Source organism: Lissotriton helveticus, chromosome 8 (assembly GCF_964261635.1).
Source record: "Lissotriton helveticus chromosome 8, aLisHel1.1, whole genome shotgun sequence".
Taxonomy (NCBI): domain Eukaryota; kingdom Metazoa; phylum Chordata; class Amphibia; order Caudata; family Salamandridae; genus Lissotriton; species Lissotriton helveticus.
This window is the reverse complement of record NC_136069.1, coordinates 799,941,021-799,960,792: the sequence shown is the minus strand read 5'-3', so window position 1 is coordinate 799,960,792 and position 19,772 is coordinate 799,941,021. Positions and strand designations below refer to the sequence as shown.

The following is a 19,772-nucleotide window of genomic DNA, read 5'->3' as shown; positions in this document are numbered from 1 at the left end:
AGGCGGGCGGTGAAGGCACAGGATGGCGGTCAAGGCACAGGATGGCGGTGAGTGCTCTCTCCTCCAAGGGTTTCCCACAGCAAAATGCTCGTAGCAGTTCCCCCCCTCGACCGGGGTGGCAGCAGATTTAAGCGCCGCCTGGCGCGTGTTTGACGCGGACTGCGTCTCCAGGAATGCTGGGTATTTTAGTTTTACCGCACTCCGCTCGGCGGCCGGACCCGGTGGTGGAGCTGGGGTCTGGCGGCGGGAGGCGGGCGGTGAAGGCACAGGATGGCAGTCAAGGCACAGGATGGCGGTGAGTGCTCTCTCCTCCAAGGGTTTCCCACAGCAAAATGCTCGTAGCAGTTCCCCCCCTCGACCGGGGTGGCAGCAGATTTAAGCGCCGCCTGGCGCGTGTTTGACGCGGACTGCGTCTCCAGGAATGCTGGGTATTGTAGTTTTACCGCACTCCGCTCGGCGGCCGGACCCGGTGGTGGAGCTGGGGTCTGGCGGCGGGAGGCGGGCGGTCAAGGCACAGGATGGCGGTCAAGGCACAGGATGGCGGTGAGTGCTCTCTCCTCCAAGGGTTTCCCACAGCAAAATGCTCGTAGCAGTTCCCCCCCTCGACCGGGGTGGCAGCAGATTTAAGCGCCGCCTGGCGCGTGTTTGACGCGGACTGCGTCTCCAGGAATGCTGGGTATTGTAGTTTTACCGCACTCCGCTCGGCGGCCGGACCCGGTGGTGGAGCTGGGGTCTGGCGGCGGGAGGCGGGCGGTGAAGGCACAGGATGGCGGTCAAGGCACAGGATGGCGGTGAGTGCTCTCTCCTCCAAGGGTTTCCCACAGCAAAATGCTCGTAGCAGTTCCCCCAATATACCAATACCCTTAACGAAGGATTTCTTCACAACACTGTGCTCTGCCTTGACAAGATTGGTGTGGGCAGGTAAGCAACCCCGCCACAAATGTTAGACCCTCACAATGCCATATGACAGGAGCAGAATGGCAGCTCCTGACTTCGAAATATACTGTCTTTGTGAGCAGATGCAGTATCTACATTACTGAATAGCCACCTCGCCTTTCAAGCCTCACACGGCGGCGGAGGAGGAGATCACCTCCCTGCTATGACTGAGCACAGTGCTGTGGCCGACTATAAAAAAGCATGGAGGGAAGATCATCCGGTGAACGGGACTGAACTGCATGGGAGCCCTCAGTGCGCCATTTGCCCATAGCCTGCTGCTCCCACAACTTGTGATGTGAGCCCAAATAAGTGACTGCCTGCCATGCACCTCGCCACTGAAGGGGGGGGGAGAAATCTACGCAGACAACACCTTCATCCCGCTCGAAATATTCATGAGCAGGGAGAACTATAAACCAGCTGACACTTTGATATACTACAGACTCAGGGCTGCAGGCCATGAGCTTAGTTGGGAGTTTCCAGCCTGCCTACTCCCACCTTCTATGCATTAGAGCAGCTGCTGGCCTTCCCCTCAGTTAAGAAGCCATTTTCACGCATACCTAGCCTTGGTCAGGGAGAGACATAGACGCCAGTACAGTCAGACTGGAGAACTATTGTTTCCAAAGATTGTGGTTATGCTATTTGATCTGCACATCTGTATTAAGTGATATTGTAAATATGTTACCAATGTCCTTCAAAGCATGTATTATAGGGGTGTTCTCATGGTGTCGCAATACCTGCCCACCAGGGTATAAATCTACTAGGGCTGGAAACCAGCCTAGAAACAATGTCCAACAAGTACACCAAAGCACACCACTTTGTAGTGTCTTGTTTTCAGTCATGACTGAAAACAAGAGTCACTACTAAGTGGTGTGCTTCAGTGTACTTGTTGGAGACTGGAGAACTATACCCTTGTAGTTCACAAGCTTCGGCTTATACACTTTAAGTTTATACATAGAATATACCACACACCTGAGAAACTGCACAAATTGGGGCTCAGAGCTCAAGCAGCTGCGACAGGTGGGAGCCTGGGAATTCCTTACACTTGGCACAGCAGTGCCCGCATGTGCAGTCCTAACTAGAGGGAGACAACGGGTGGTTTCGGACATAGTAAATCAACCGATTACCCTTACGCCTCTGGAGGCGCTCTTAGGATATGTGAAAGGCTCCCCGAGCTCTTCTAGGAAACTGATGTCACTTCTGCTGGTGTTAGCTAAGCGCAGAGTAGCCATGAAATGGAGTGGAGTGAAGGCTCGGCACCGAAGATTGCAGACTGGTTCCAAGATGTGAGCAACTGTCAAACTATTGGGATCTGATGCACCCCAACTCATGGCCCAAGGATATATGGGCGCAATGTGAATGAATGCCACGTGAAAGCTCAGACGGCGGATACACAGGACCTGTGACTTGGGTAGGCGTCATGGTGTAGCAATGGAGTACAGCTGTTCATACTGAGAGTGTTGGGTGCGGGAGGGGGATATTAGGCTAGGGTTTCCAAGTATGTTTTGCCTACCTCAAATCTCACACTGAACGTAAAAAATGACGCTTCCCAATATGAAACACAAGTTACACCCCAGTTGTGCTGTAACCCCATTGTGCTATTTTAATAAGATCATTAAAAAAATAACCCTGATTTGTAAAACTATAAAATCATTAACATAACAAAGAGCTTAACATTGTTGACGTGGAGTATACTTCAGTTTTTTTTTAAAGGATATGGCACCACTAGTTCCTCTGGCATTAGCACCCTAATTAAACATGAATTGTTTTTACATTTGCACACTTAGAGATCGCGTAATATTACATTTGCAAATGGCGTGCCTGTAATTTAGAGTGATACAAAATGGAACATTCGTGGCAGCAAAGCAGTACATTATTTTTATCTAATATTACTTGTCTTTTTTTCCCTCACCGGCCTCGCGAAGAACCTTTCAAACGAGATACGAAAACTAACTCGAACTCATATACCCCATATATGAATTCAGCCTTTTATTAGACAGGACGACAGGGCACCAAAGGGCACAATAAACAATCTGTTCATCAGTTTACATTGATTATTTACAATGGCTGAGATGCAGGCGGAGGAAACCTTAGCCAAGGAACGACGGTATGAAATTACAAAACGTAAACATCTGTATAATAATCACTTCTAATTAAAAAAAAAAAAGGAATGTATAAGCTGTTTGTTGTAAACACCAGCAGGCTAGTGCAAACACTGGGCTGCCCACAATTGAGGCACGCTAGGCTCTTGCCCGATCGCAGCTACTTTCCAAAGAGTTCTGTTGGCACAGCTGCAGGGCGGACATTTTATCACACGTGCTAATAATCCGGGTTATGGCACAAACATTTTAATCATTCGTTCAGCAGGGCTTGTTTCTCAAACAATTAGCACTAATGAATGGGCAAAATAGCTCGGATCATATATGTTTAATTGCAGTCAAGAGCAGTTCTTGTCTGCATGTACATTTCAATTTACCTCTGGGGATAATGTTTGTTAATTGTATTTCTTTTATGCCGCCTGTGAAAAAGGCCTGCTCGCTCCGAAAGGGGACTAAGTGTTCTCTCCGCTCTCTTTGTTCTCACAAGAAGCTAAAGTCACTTCAAGAGCCACTTAATCCCATCATCCATGGTTACAATTGCCTTTACAGCATCAATCAAAAGGAATCTGCAGTCGGATGATGCTGCTATATGGTGTAATTAAAAGCAATTCAGGTAGTTATTGCTTGGGGCACTTTCCAGGTCCAGATACTTAAAATGGCTCCGCAGGGGGGCCTAAAGGCGGCAGTGTTTTAAATGTGGTCAGCGACAATATCTCACAGAGGAAGGGGGGGAGTATGCCAAAAACCTCTCCCAGTGTGTGCATTGTGAATGAGATGAAAAGAGGAAGGACAGATAATGTCTTTCGCCACAAAACCCTACAACTTCGCTATTGTGGGCGCGAGAAGCGAAATGGAAAATAGCGAGAAAGGAAAACAAAATCCAACAAAAAGAACTTCATCATGTATCTGAGATAGCAACGCATTTTTTTCACTTTTGCGGGTCTACACTTCTATGCCTCCACAAAATAATTAAAACTAGCATGCTTTCCTAAGGAGGGTGTATTTCTATACGATTGCACCAACAAACTGAGCATACAGAATTGCATTAAACAAATTCTGAAAAACAGCGATGTGCATGCACGTCTACATAGCGAGTTTTTTCTATGATCACCTTCACTAGCAATATTAAAAGAAATGAAAACAACGGAAATTCAGTGGGTAATTAAAACGTGCAACATTAAGAAGAAAAAATGGCGTTTATAATCTAGCAAACCCTTATAAAGAAAGAAACAAAAGGCGCTAATTGAAAAGAAAAAAGGTAGTATGTAAAAAACAGAGACAGATGGAAAACATTATGAATGTTGTTTGTTGCCTACACTGCAGATGGGTACAAAGGCAGTTATGAAAGATCATTCCAGGCACTATGATCAAGACAGTTGATTGTGTTAAAAAACTTGACCAGTTGTATGGGTTTAATAGGGGCCCACTTAAAAATTATGCACGTATATTGTATTTATGACTAGAGGGATCTGACGAATGGCAAACCAGTTATTTTTTTTACCATACATTAATTTTTCAGTGTTTTGTTTCTGCGGGTGTTTTACATGCGATATCAGACAGTGCAACACTATAGCTGCTCCAGAGCACTATTAGACACAGTTTGTGGCTGTGAATAAAACGCTCACTACTGACATCTGTAAAGATCACACAAGTTGGATTCCAGACAGGAGCAACTCAGCCCTCTGTTTTTACATCATTAGTAAACTAGTAAATAGTACGACATAATATTGACAGCGCTGAGAAACAGCAAAAGTGAGTATGGGGTGCTATATAAAAACAAAGTTACAATTCTAAGCATGCAAAATGACCACAAAAAAGCAGAATTCAAAGAGATGAAGAATTGAGGTAAAGGCCAAAACAGGTCATATATGAAGATCTGACCCTCACTGAGATACCAATCCTGTTAAGTGATTTCAAATGGGCTCTTAAAGCAAATTTCATCAACCTCGATAGCCCCTTCACTCGCCGTTCCACTTCACAATGCCTAAAAAGCTTTAGCATAAGCTTGGCTGCCACTGCCATAAACACGCAAATATCCAGTCTTTGATTCTACCTTCTAACTTATGTGAAGTCTGTCTCGTTTCTTGTCTCAATGTGGTTTATTGGTGTCTGCATTCCGACTAGTCAACATCTTGGGTCGCCCATTTCTGCGTTACAACTACTCAACGTCGTATATCATCCATGTCTGCATTCCCACTACAGAAAGTCATGCATCATCTGTTTGTGTTTCTACTAGGCGTTCTAATGCATCCTCCAGTTCAGTGTTACTGGCAAACCTCATGCATCTTCCATGTCTGTGTTCCTACTACTCAATTTCAAGCATCAACCAGGTTTGCTCCTACTACTTTTCCTCATGCATCCATCAGATCTGCGTTCCAACTACTTAATCTTAGGCGTCTTCCATGTCTGTGCTCCCACTGCTCATTATGCAGCGTCATACATGTCTGAGTTTCTACTATTCGTCCTCAAGCATATGCCATGTCTGCATTTTTACTGACCATCCAACAGATTTCAATTTATGTTTGCCTTCCTGCTAGTCAACTGAATGCATTCTCCATGTCTACCTTCCTACTACCCACCCTCATACATCGTCAATGTCTGCATTCCCACTTATTCTCATACATCATCCATGTGCTCACATGGGCCAACTTCTTGCATCATCCGTATTTTCCATATTTAACCATTCCATGTGTACATAACCTCTTGGGCTGATTTCATACTACGTAGAGCTCTTCTGTGCAAGTGGTTACCAATCTCAATAAATATGAATAGATATACCTAAGCGCTTCACTCAACCACCGACGCGTCAATCATCTAGCTTCTTTCATCAAGGCACAATATCCTGCAGTTAACAAGGATATAATTCCAATTTGCATCATAAAGTGAGAAGTACATTCTTGACATACTTTTTGCTGCTTTGGACACTAAGACTTCCTTTGTGATAAACTGTTTTTCTGGGTGTTTTATGTAGCGTAATAATGCCATCTGTAGTACAGCTGTTTCTAAAACTGCTTTAGGATAATGACACCTGCTTTCAAAGTTGGAGAAGAAAAATAGGAAATGTTTAAAATGTTCCAAAAAATAAACGATCAAACAAATATGGCTCTATTCACAAAAATTCAGAGAAAATAGAGGTCTTGAAACAACATTTTTGACTTTTTAGGAATTCATAAAGAATTCCCAAGTACTCCAGGGAATTTGTTTAGTTGTAGATATCCAAGAGCATGTGCAAACATAACTCTTCAATTTTCTTTATATACACATATATCAATGATGTACACTCAAACTAGAGAATGTTGTAAACGTTCTTTTCTTTAAAAAATATTCCCCACAGAAGGTCTTTTCTTTATGTCTACTGATATTGGGGGTGTTCCCACTCATTCCACCATACCTTTCAAAGGAGTCATTTTTTTTTTGTGTTCGTGGTGGGAAACCACCTGCAAATGACTGTTGAATGCCCTCAAAATTGTAAATTCGTGGATGTGTACCAAATTCGATGGTACACCCACCTGGGAGCACTCACCCCCACCACTAAAATAAGATTTATTCACAGAGGATTTTTTATCATACTGGCAGAAGTTTTGTGTGAGTAAACTCCAAGTGAAAGGGTAACATCCTATCAGTTCTAAATTTGTGAATCAGAAATGAAAATTTGCATTCAAAAGTATTTATTTCACAACCAAGCACAGCTGAGGAACCCAAATAGGTTTGGGAAATAGTTTCTTCAAGTTTAAATTGCCTGTCAGAGATCTCAAAATTCACTGAAGACTAGCATCTCTTCATTTCAAAACCCAATACCAAACTAATAAATATCACTTCCATTATCAAAGTTAAATGCAAACTTTTACGTATTTACAAAATACAAAACAAGAGTTACTTAATACATTTAACCCCGGAGTTAGCACCTTTTATGCATTGATCAACAACAACTGAAGAATTCAATTCAATTCATGGCATTTATAGAGCGCACAGCTGCCTCCCCAGAGTCGTCCGGGTGCTAGTGGAGAGCTCACAATTGAAAGAGGAGAAACAATCAGTCTACACATCCATTTATCAGTCTACACATCCATTAGACTGGTGTCAAAAAGTAGGGGTTTCTTCCTGCTTTGCAACCTCGAGCCTTTAGTGCATGGACGGATAGCGAGTGTCGTATAATACAGGATGTATTCCAGGATGATAAGTTTATAACGTTTGTCCAGTGCAAAAATTCATTCCAACTTACCGAAAGGGCTCGGATGCAATAGTATCAAATTTGCCACTGGTTACCCTCCCCCACCCATACTCAAGGAGCGACTAGACAGCTCACTGCCTTTGAGACCCTAGTTCGCAGTTTTGAGGGCTGGAGGGGTTTGATTTCCCATACTTACAAAGTCCTGCAACATTCACAGCGGCTTCAACCCCACACATATCAAAAACAATAGATCATTGACCTTGGCGAAGAGGTCCCCCCTGAGAGCTGGGAAAGATTGTGGCGAGATATCCCTAAAAGCTATCAAAGCATCCCTCAGCTCGAGTTGGCATACAAGCTTATGACGCAATGGTACTTTACTCCGACCCGCATACAGGAGATGATACTGAACTTTCCACTAACCTGTTGGAGATGTCAGGGAGATAGAGGCGACTTCATCCACATATGATGGACTTGTCCCAGTCTGATGTTATTCTTGAAAGAAATCTTCAGTCCTATCAAGGACTCTGTGAGATTTCCTATTCCTAGCTCTCCGATAGTGAATCTGTTAGGTATCAGGCCGTCAACATTGGTAGCCATGACTCACTCGAATTGGCTTTTAATATCACAGGTGCTAGGAACAGCAGGTCAATCCATAGCCTTATTTTGGAAGAAGCCCAACCCGCCACCTATTGCCACCTGGTTCCTCCGCTTATGGCACGTTTTGGCCCTCCAGCTACTTACTGCCCGTCTTAACCATACAGACACCAAATTCACCCGCACCTGGCAGCCATTGATTCAACATCTCTCCCAGATAGAGCACTCCCGCTTTGTCCCTCCTCGCTTGCGAGCGTTACAGCTCTTTGACGACCCTCTTGTGCCCTACTCTAGAGGTCGACAGTTGGCTTCCCCATCTCCATTGGAACTGTAAGGAGATGTCTCACCTTCCCCCCTTGTGAGGCCTTAACCCCTTCCCGTCAAGATCTCTTATGAGCACCCTCCACTTCCAGACCCCCTTATTTGGGGTTTATTTGCCCCTTCCTTGTTTGTAGTTTGATAAATACATTTACTATCCTCAAAAATGTATTACCAACAACATGTATTGGTGAATACACGTACAAAGTAATATATAGACTTACATACACCCTATTCAGTTTGTAGCCCCATTAAGGGTGAGCTCACATAACTATTTTTTATGGATGCTTCATTGTATGGAGGTCTTCCTATCAAAAACAGTACCCAACTATAACACTTGCCAGGTAAACTGCGTAATACCTCTCCTTTTCCTTGGTTTGTATTGTAATGTTGATTTCTCATATCACTTCCTCGGTGTACTCTGTCATTTGGGATGGGTTTCTTTTTTTGATTTATATCTTTTACCTGTTTGTATTTTATGTTTTTTGTATATTCAATAAACAGATTTGAAGATAAAAAAAAAAAGTAGGGGTTTGAGATGAAGTCTGAAAAACGATTCCAATGGACTGCAACGCAAGCTGAGCAGCAGTGCATTCTGCAATTTAGAGGCCAGGTATATAAAGGACCGCCCACCTCTTCTGGCTTTGTGTATGAGGGTAACTTAAAGCAGTTTGAGATTGTTAGATTTCAGAGCTCTGGATTGAAAGTAGGGCTTGAATCTTCTCCTCAGGTAAAGAGGGACCTTAATGAGTGAAAGCCCTAAATGCAAAGGTGAGTGCATTAAATTGGATCCTCTTGATGACAGGGAGCCAGTGGAGATGCTGTTGATGACAATGTCGAGCGTGGGGGAATCTTCAAAATAAGGTGCAGTGACGTTCTGGCTTATTTTGAGCCGTTGGGTTAGAAACACTGGCAGACCCAAGTATAAATCGTTAGCGTAATCCAGTTTAGCCGTAACCAGGGCATGGACAACTGTTTTCCAGCGAGTCCTCAGGAATAAGGTTGAGCATCCTTCTGAGAGATCTAAGGGTTGCAGAGCAAAAAGCGGTTAAGGACTTGATATGGGGCTTAAAAGTGAGATTTGAATCGGGGGGAGAGGGGGAGCAGCACCCACTTCAGGTGACCACCACAAGCAAGCCTCCAGGATGGAATTGGAGCCAAAGAAAAGGATCTCCGTTTTTTCTAAGGTCAGTTGGAGGCAGCTTTCCTCCAATCATTCCACCACTGTCTTCAAGCAAAGCTTGAAGGAGCTCAGGGTGGCTGGCACGTTTTCATGGAAGCAAAACCAAAGGGGACGGAGTGTTGAACACTGCAAGCACTCACCCCCAGTCAACTGATCTGGGTTTAACCCATCATCATTCTTTAGCTAACTCAACCACCCCAGTTCAGACATGGCCATATGCAAATGAGTCTGACCCTGCGCCTCATGGGAACAGTCCAGCCCGAACTGCCAAGCCATGTCTTCCCTGGACCGAAAACAAGCATCCAGGGACCGGTTTCTGGCTAATCAGCCCTCATCAGCCAAGCTAGCTTGAATACAGTGGCAAAGTGAGCAAGGGACCCACGCCTGGGCATACCCTGCCAACTTATGGCGAACAAAGCAAAACCAAAGGTGATTATGGACAGAGTGTTAAACAATGCAAGGACTCACCCCAGTCAACTGATCTGGGTTTAATCCATCATCATTCTTTAGCTGACTCCGCCACCCAAGTTCAGTCATGGCCATATGCAAATCAGTCTGACCCTGTGCCTCATGGGAACAGTCCAGCGCGAACTACCAAGCCATGTCTTCCCTGGACTGAAAACAAGCATCCTGGGACCGGTTTCTGGCTAATCAGCCGTCATCAGCCAGGCTTGCTTGAATCCAGTGTCAAAGTGAGCAAGGGACCCACTTTCGGTCCAGGGAAGACATGGCTTGGCCGTTCGGGCTGGACTGTTCCCATGAGGCACAGGGTCAGACTAATTTGCATATGGCCATGTCTGAACTGGGGTGGTGGAGTGAGCTAAAGAGTCCGGTCCAGGGAAGACATGGCTTGGCAGTTCGGGCTGGACTGTTCCCATGAGGCACAGGGTCAGAATGATTTGCATATGGCCATGTCTGAACTGGAGTGGCGGAGTGAGCTAAAGAATGATGATGTAACAGATGACTGGGGGTGAGTGCTTGCAATGTTTAACACTCCGTCCTTCATCGCCTTTGATTTTGCGACGTTTTCTTGGAAGGCCAAGAGGAGTGGGTGCCAGAGAAAGGCGCAAGGGCACTATGTTGAAGATGAAGCGGTGTGTGGCGCGTTCTGGGAAAAAGCTGTTTTACATACACGATGGCCCCTAGCGTCGCATGATGCATCTTCCGAGTTTGAGGAGTGATGAAACGTAAGGCATGCTGGGCATGACGCACTGAATGTAAGCACAGCAGTCATGCCTGCAGTCAGAGAAACTCAATAAAGAAAAGAGTGCTTATAGACTTAAAAGACAACCATGTAACAACCAAGTAAAGGGGCCAGTAGCCATGGGAGGTTGCTAATCAAGACAAGGCCGTACTAAGGAGGGACTAACAAGCCTATTACTGAATCAGAAGCCAGAATTTACGAAGGACAAAGACACAAGTCAATGACAAATATGCGCAGAGAGTGGGCGGGGCTTCTATTCTATACTCCACTACAGCAGAACGCCGGAGCAGAGCATGCGCGCTGGCTCAGGCTTTACCTAAACATGAGTTAAAGCAATGCTAGCAAACATTTTGTAAATTTCACATCTTTTTATAAAAAATAAGAACTGTATTATATTGCATATTCATCGTATTAATGACATTCAATGTTGCTGTGGAATGCCATGTTAACCCCTTCACTGCGGCGGCTATTCCTCCGCAGTGCTAAGGGGGCGGGGCGGCCGCGCGGCAGCCGCATGCTGGTGACGGAACCGCTCCGTCACCAGCCGCGGTTGCGCTGTGCTCATGATGGAGCAGTTCCGTCACGGCCCTGCCCGTTCAATGGAACGCTCAGCGCAGGCGCGGAATCCGCCCCGCGCAGGCGCTCCGAGCGGGCCGTGACGGAACCGCTCCGTCATCAGCACAGCGCGACCGCAGCTGATGACGGAGTGGTTCCCTCACCAGCAGGGGAGGGGTTAAAGGGTATCAAAAGATAGTAATCAGTGAGAGAAGAAAACCAGAGCCCAACTCACTTAATGTTAGTGGGTGGTGTAACTTAACATCTTGCTCCTCTAAATAGCTGCATTCATGTAGGTTAGTAGGAGGACAGTGCAAAGGGTACGGGCTTGGAAGGGCATCACTGAGTATATTTCCCTTTAACCCCTTCCATGCTGATGACGGCCCCCGTCCGTCATGCATCACGGTGGGCGTGTGCTGATGACGGCTGGGGGCCGTCATGAACCCGCCCACTCATTAAAACGGCCGCACAGGCGCAGAATCACAGCCACGCCCAAGGGGTTAAGTAAACATTTTCCAAGTGGGCAGCAGTGAGTATGGGAGTGGAAGGTCTGAGTCAAAATCTTCACTACTAGAGCTTGCTGCTTGGGAAAGGACCAAGGGCAGAATCGTGAATATCATTTATCACATAAATAAGTGTGCAACTTAGGCATTTTTACACATTGGTAAGGGACCTCATGGGTAGTGAGATTGCAAGGATTTTTAAAACATATTAATTAATGGTTTTACGTTTTAATAATTCTTCTGAAGCACATTAGAGTTTTCAATTAAATAACAAGTAGTTCTCTTTCTCAATGCAGTTGTCTACGTCACATCTTTATAGTTCCTTATGATTATATATGTTTCCTATAATGTGGTGCCATACGACCAGTGGAAAGAAGACGCTGGCTGGCTCGTGCATTCTGGACATGCAGGAAAAACAGTTCTACACAAAAGCAATAAACTGTGAATGCAAACCAACAATATCAAACTGAACCCTCGCCAGGCCCGTCCCGAGACATGAGACATAGTTTCAAGGAGGCTACAAAACATCAGCAGCGGCCAGTGCAGGTAAGTGCGGCAGGGCGGGACGCTAAGAGGGGATGCCCTGCTCTAAATATGAAAATGTCTCTTTTTCACTTTCATTCACTCTCGCTTGCACTCACAGGTTCAACCACAGCTCTTCAGGAAATGTAGATACAGTACTGTAGCAGTAGAATACACCACTGTGTGACCCTATAAGTTCCACTTTGGGCCGTGGCTTGGAGCTCGGCAAGATGGCGCACTGTAGTGCAGCTCTGCCAGCCATCGACAATAATCCTTCATTATCCTGACCCTAACCCTGCCATCCGGAGGTTTTGCCCACTGTAACTGTACTATCGAGAGCTGGGGACACTCGGCGCTGCCCGTTGCTGAATACGTTGGGGCACAGGAGCGAGTTTCGAGACGCCGCATGGCCGCCCGCAGCTTGGGATTAATGGCGGCACACGGGTGACGAGGACGACTGCCCAGGACTGAGAGGACGCATCACCGGCAGACAACCAGATGCAGATCTAGCCTTCGATCCACACAAGACCGGGTGCGCCTGCAATCAAGGTACCAGAGGGGGCGGGGGTCGATAGCTGCGCGGCTGAGACGGAGCACCGGAGTGTCCGGGAGAAAGCCCAGGCAGTGATTCACGCGAGTCCCCGGCGCGGAGGGTGCGCACAGTCCGCACGACAACAAAGCACCGTGAAAGAGGATTCACAGACTGTGTCCGACCCCCCCGCCGCCCTCCTTGGTCTGAGCACGGCATTACATGCGGACGTACTATTCCACCACAAGGACGAACTGCTGGGGGCTGATAGCGGTTGCGACCCCCCCCCCCCTGCGTCCAGCGAAGAGCTAAGCGTCCAGCATTTTTCCGGCGTGATCCCACAGGCGATCCCCGAGGGTACACATCTTACTGAGTGGCTCTGAGATACCTAGAAAGAGGAGACCAGCGGTCGCACGTTATATTAGGGCCAAACAAGAACACCACACTGCGGGCACGCAAGGGGCTAGCCTCAGAGACCCCCCCCCCCCACATTACAGCCCATGAGAGCGGCGTCCTACAAGGAGTACGATAGCTGGAACTAAGCAGACTGACATTTGTAACTGGGTCCACACCCAGTTAGTGCATCTGGCCCCTTGGGTAATACCCTTGCAGTCGGCTGCAGAAGACTTGGGCTAAAAGAGGGCAAATAACGTAGATGTGGCCATTTGAAGACCAATGTGCTGTGATTCAGTCATGGAACGCACCTACAACTGCAGTCTCCTGAGGTAGTTGCATAAACTGCGCCATCCCGCCGGCGCTGCGACCACGGCGCCATTTTGAGAGTCATCACGCGAGGTACGGCCTAGTAGAAGCACGGCCTAACCGGCTGGAGAGCCCAAGGTCCTGATTACGCACTCCCCACACACCAGGAACAGCTGAGGCCAGCGAGCATACAGATATTAGGGGGCACAGAACGTCTCCTGGGCAGTACCTGCACATAATAACGTGTGTAACTCGAGACATTACGACTGGGCATATAACATGGGGAAGCCGGAAAAGAATCAGCCCCGCCTTACGTTCGAGCTGCGGAAAGGGGGCAAACCGGGACAGGCCCTGACGTCGGACTCTGAGTTGGAAACGGTGACACCTCCCACCACGGCACTTGAGAAATCGCTCGCCGCCATACAGGCCAGCCTACAGGCCATCGACGGAAAGATCGAAGCGTTGAATGGCAGGATGGATCACTTCTCGACGAAGCTGGACAAACAGGCGGTTCGCCTGGGTGAAGCAGAACAGCGGATAACAGATGCGGAGGATGGGCTACAACAAGTTGCAGAAAAGACGATGGACATCACCAAATTGCTGACAGTCATACAGGCTAAAAACGAGGACATCGGTCACGCCACAATAACATTCGCGTACTAGGACTGCCAGAAACCACCAACGTGGGAAGATTGGAAGATTACGTCGAGGCAATGCTTTAGGAAATCTGCGGCAAGGATGAGCTCTCCCCACTGTTCGCCATTGAGCGAGCGCACAGATCTCGAACAGCGCGACCTCCACCGGGGACCCCTCCGAGGCCTGTCATAGCCCGGCTAATTAACTTCAGGGATCGAGACACGGTGCTGCGCATCACCAGGCAGAAGGGCTTGATCACATATCAAGGAAACGCATTATCATCCTACCCGGATTTTACAGCCACTGTCCAAGCAGCCCGCAAGGAATTCCAAAATGTCAAGAAGCTGCTCCAAAAGGAACAGATCCCCTATGCCATGCTGTACCCCGCACGTCTGCAGGTTTGAACCATGGAAAATGGCAAAATATTCACGTGTCCTAAACATGCTATGGAGCACGCACGACAACTGCGACACCAACGAAAACGCTCCACCGCATCCCCCACGTCGGACATTGACGAATGAACAGTAAGAGGGTGCTCTATCGGACTTCCGATGTGTAAGGTCGTGCTGTATGTACGGAAGCAGTGCGGGGTGTTAAAATACTGACAGGGATTGCATAAGGGTGATAGCAATAATATTGCAAGATATGTAACATAAGGATATACGGCTGCTGGGTTCCGCAGGGTTGGTGGAAATTATGAAGCGTCGAGGGCTACCCTCCCTACGATCTTTGGGAGTGGCTGTAGCCGCCGCGACCCCCGATGGGTGATCCCCAATGGGAATTATATTTACTTAAGTTGATGTTACTATGGGAGTTGACTGGGGGTATGTCTTTGGCAGTTGGGGTATGCTGAAGTGGGAGGAGGGGGGGGGATTGTTTTCATTTGTTATAGGCCAAGGATACATGATTTTAACTGTAATGCAATGTACTGTCGCAATGGATGGATGCACTTACGTGCTATCATGAGCAGTAGGTACTACGCTACACCTTGAAACCGCACATGACAGGGGCCACATATAAGGTTATCACGTGGAATGTACGAGGGCTAAATACGCCGCAGAAAATCAGGCAGGTATTGGCGCAGCTAGACCGACACAAAGTTACAATAGCGCTCTTACAGGTAACCCACCTAACCAAGGCGATGGAGGATAAAGTAGCCAGGAAGTGGGTGTCCTACAGACTAGCATCCTCATACTCCTCATACGCGAGGGGGTCCTCATTTTAATCAAGCGGGGAGTGATTTTTAAGGTACTGGACTCTAGCACAGATCAAGAGGGCTGCTGGACGATGGTACTCGGCAAGCTGGGTAATACTTTGGTGACAATAATAAGTTTTTATGGGCCAGTGGTAGATGACATGACCGACTACCTGCACATGTTTAGGACATTGCGCACCTGGCCTGACACTGCAATCATATGGGGGGAGACCTAAGCACACACTTAAATCCCACACTGGGTAAATCAAATCCGCAGGGGGCCAGGATGGTCAAGGTCGCTAACTGTGTCAAGGATGGAATGCTAGAACTTGGATTGGTAGATGTTTGGAGGCACAGACACGTAGGGGTTTTAGCGGGCACGCATATCACACCGGCGACAAATAGCTGGTCTAGATTAGACTACTGGCTGTTGAGTGAAGGAGCAAACGCATGGGTAATGGACGTCCGCAATCTTCCACGAACATTATCAGATCACAATCCAGTGCTTCTCACACTGACCATTCCCTTAAACCCTCAGAAGCCTTTTACGTGGCGGTTCAGAGCAGAGGCACTTCAAGACCCGATATACGCTGAGACACTTAGAACTGCTATTGTACAGTACTTTGAGACAAATGTGGGGACAGTGGACAGCCAAGAGATTCTGTGGGAAGCCTTCAAGGTCACGATAAGGAACACTTGTATAAGCACGTCTGTGGGGATTTTAAGAGACATACGAGGCAGACTACACGCGCTGGAGAAGAAGCTTGGTGACCTTGAAGCCCAATATGATAACGCACCCTCTAAAGGTGTGTTAGCAAGCATACACAAACACATTGATGAATACAACGCTCTTGCAGAGACGGAGGTAAAATATATATCGAAAAGGCATATCGCCAGGCGGTATGGAGAGGGTGGCCACCCGGGTAGGTCGTTAGCGGGTAGACTACAATGTAGGACTGCTCAACTTCCAGTTGAGCGGATTGTCGATATCAATGGACAGGCATACTATGCCCCCACGGATATAGTGGAACAATTTCATCAATTCTATGCAAAGGCTTTACACCTCCAGCAGTGGAGTAGGCGTGCAGGCTCCACATGCATACCTGGATGACATTGCCTGTGCGTGGTTATCCGACGTGCACAGAATATATCTTAGCCTCCCGTTAGACATTGAGGACGTGATAGAAGCTATAAAGTCACTTCCAAACGGAAAAGCTCCAGGACCGGATGGTCTAACCACGGAATTTTATAAGGCGCATGCCGACCTCCTCGCTCCACATCTTCTGGCTATGTATGCAGAGGCGTACGAAACGCGCAGTCTACCCCCCACCTTGCGGCAGGCAATGATTATCACTATATTGAAAAAAGATAAACCTCCCAAGAGTTGTGAATCATAACGCTCTCTGTCTCTTATTAACCTAGATGCAAAGATACTAGCGAAAATTCTGGCCACAAAGCTACAGCCTCTAATGGTCCTTCCGGACCAGGCTGGGTTCATTCCTGACAGGTCTACATCCCTCAATTTACGCACCATATTCGCTATGTTGCACGTTCTCAATCCAGACTTGCCAGCGGTTGCAGTATTACTGGACGCCGCAAAGGCATTTGATTCCATAGAACGCCGATACATGCTGCATATACTGGGCAGGATGGGATTTCCCCCAATGTTTATGCACTAGATTCAGCTATTGTACACTGAACCATCAGCGAGAGTTCGAGTCTGAGGGGACACATCAGAGCCGTTTGACATAGAGCGAGGTACACGACAGGGCTGCCCGCTGTCCCCACTCTTATTCGCCATCGTCATAGAACCTCTGGCGTGTAAAATCCGACAGATACACAAGGCAGCGGCCCTTAACTTCAACAATAGACCGGTGGGGATCTCCATGTACGCAAACGACAAATATGTTCGCGAGCTGAACCAGTATCTGTCTCCTGTCCCCCGCGGATATGTTAAATTTAGCTTATATTCTGGTCTCAACATAAATTGGGACAAGTCCGTCATCATCCCACTCACTACAATAACTACGCCTCCGGTGGTTGAGTACCCGCTGGTCTGGTCCGCTGACCCTGTAAAATACTTAGGGATGTGGGTACACAGAGACCCAGGAGTAGTTGTCACTGAAAATTACGGCGCAGCTTACGCAAATCTAGTCACGCAAGTAGACAGATGGCTGAGCTTACCTTTGTCATTGGCGGATCGGATCTCCATAATAAAGATGGTGATCTTACCTAAATTTTTATACCTATTTTGCAATGTCCCAGTTCCACTAACAAAACATTTTTTCCAAACCGTCCAAACTCAGCTCTTACGGCTCGTATGGGGCACCAAACAGCCGAGAATAAGCTGGCGCACGCTGGCGTTGCCTTACGAGAGAGGGGGGTTCAAAGCACCGGACATATATTTATACTATCTCTGCTGTCAGGCTCAATACGCCTATTACTGGTACAAATCGCACAAATTTATACCACATGTTGCGGTGGAGTAAGGCGATGCATACCCTGCACCGCTGAGAGGCATCATAACACACACACGCAGACACACTCCACGGGGGAGATCAACACGATCGACGTTACAACGGCGGCCTGGCAGGCGATTGGCCGGCGAGTGCAAAAACTTCCCCTATATGCTCCTGCACTGCCCATTGAGGGACATGCTGCACTGTCGGTGGCTCAAGATAGGGGTTCTGTGCAGGCTCTTTGAGAGGCGGGTATTGCACATCTAAGTGACTTGTTTCCTGAGGGCACGTACATTACAGGGGAGGATCTCTCTTACATTTGTAATCCTACGCCATTATTTCAGTTCGCATGCTATAGGCTGAGGCAGGCAGTTAAGGACCATTACGCTAGCTTTCCGGAGGAACCAGAGACACTATCGGCACTACAGCTGATAATTACAGCCCCAACGAAGAAAAACCTAGTCACCAAATTATACAAGGCCGTCCAGAAAGACACCCCACTCGGCACTGATACCAGTCTACTTCGGTGGAACAGTGAGCTAGACACCCCCATCACGGAGGAGGAATGGGCGCACATATGCTCTGTGACAGGGCGATTAACTTCTAATAGTAACCTTCGAATCATACACCTATAATGTTTACATCAAACATACCATACTCCCCACAGGTTATGGAGGATAGGTCTCAGGGCCACGGGAGGGTGTAAGCGATGCGGGGCTGAGCCGGCTGGGTTCATACACTTAGCGTGGCACTGCAGTCCGGTTTTCAAATACTGGGAAAAGGTACTATCCATTCTAAAGGACATAACAGGCTTCACATTGCAAAATGCCCCGGTGTTGTGCCTTCTGGGACACGCTCCTCAGCTTAAAGGGGTGATGGGCAGATTTGTGCAAGTAGCCCTGCTTATGGCGAAGAGACGCACGCTATTTACATGGGACAGCAGAAGGTGCCCCAAAGCGGACAGCTGGTTGAAAGACATGGTGTATTGCAGGGACCAATTAGAGACATATGCAGAAGAACTTCCAACTTCGTCCAAGCCTAGGGACATTTGGGCCCCACTCCGGGAATATTTATTAACATGCAGTGATACAGACTCTGAAAGTGAATTGTGAATATGGAATGTGTGGGTGGGGATGTGGATAATACCTCATGACTTGTGTAAGCCTGGTGATGTTACAAAGGATGGCTGCCCTGTGTAATTAATTTTGGACATGGTGCTCTACTACATACAGGAATCACTGTAACCCTTGGCTTTGTTATGTTGAAGTCCACTAAATGATGCTACTTTGGTATATGTAGAATTGCTACGAATATGCTACGAATATGTTGTATGCTCAATGAAAAGTTGATAAATAAAATATAAAAAAATAAAAAAAGTTCCACTTTGAGAATACGGACAATATAAAACTTTCTAACAAGGAACTTCAAAGATATTAAGACATGCATGCTAACTATACAAAAGCTAAAGTATACGACACATGTTAACGTTCATTCAAGCAGCTAGGCATGCTTGCATATTAATTGATGCGTTTTAAAACTGACAAAGCAAACATTGTTGGGAAGAGGAGGTAGGTGCTATCAGAGCCAGTGATTCATTTGAGCTGGACGTTTCCAGTGCTCTGCACCGGTACTTAACGCCTTAACCGCGGCGGTTTTTCCGCCGCGGTGCGGGCGTTCTATTGAGTGGGCTGGGCTCCATCGGCCGACGGCAGCACTGGGGAGGGAGTGCAATGGGAGCACGGAAGGGGTTAACAGTAAAAAAAACGTGCTTATGATGGCCTACCACGTGGTGCCGCTGTGTATTTAATTTAGAGACGAGCACAACAATTGTTTGTCAATTCAGTATACCTTAAAATTAACTGATAGATGCCCCCAAGCCAATCTTATAACTTTGGGAGGCAGAAATAGTCTGAATTGTCACACTTGTAGGAATGTGATGGTTAGTGGTTGTGTTGGTATTGTTATTGGCAGTGCTGACAGGGGCAATGGGTGGTGAAAGCTGCTGTGGCCTCATGACAAGGGCCCCAGCACTTATATTTTTCACAAATTAAGCACTGGTCCGGGCATTCATAGAGCCAGAAGACTACAGCTGCAGCAATATTCAACAGATGCTGTCACAGATATCACATGAATACAAATCGGCTGTAGTTTCATTAACAGTCAACAGGC

General features: G+C 47.1%; 1 protein-coding gene across 3 annotated transcripts in view; it reads right to left on the bottom strand.

Moving 5' to 3' along the window:
* Positions 1–19,772, bottom strand: part of CLYBL (citramalyl-CoA lyase) — a 2,321,716-nt gene that overhangs the window by 1,570,612 nt on the left and 731,332 nt on the right. The window lies entirely within an intron of this gene.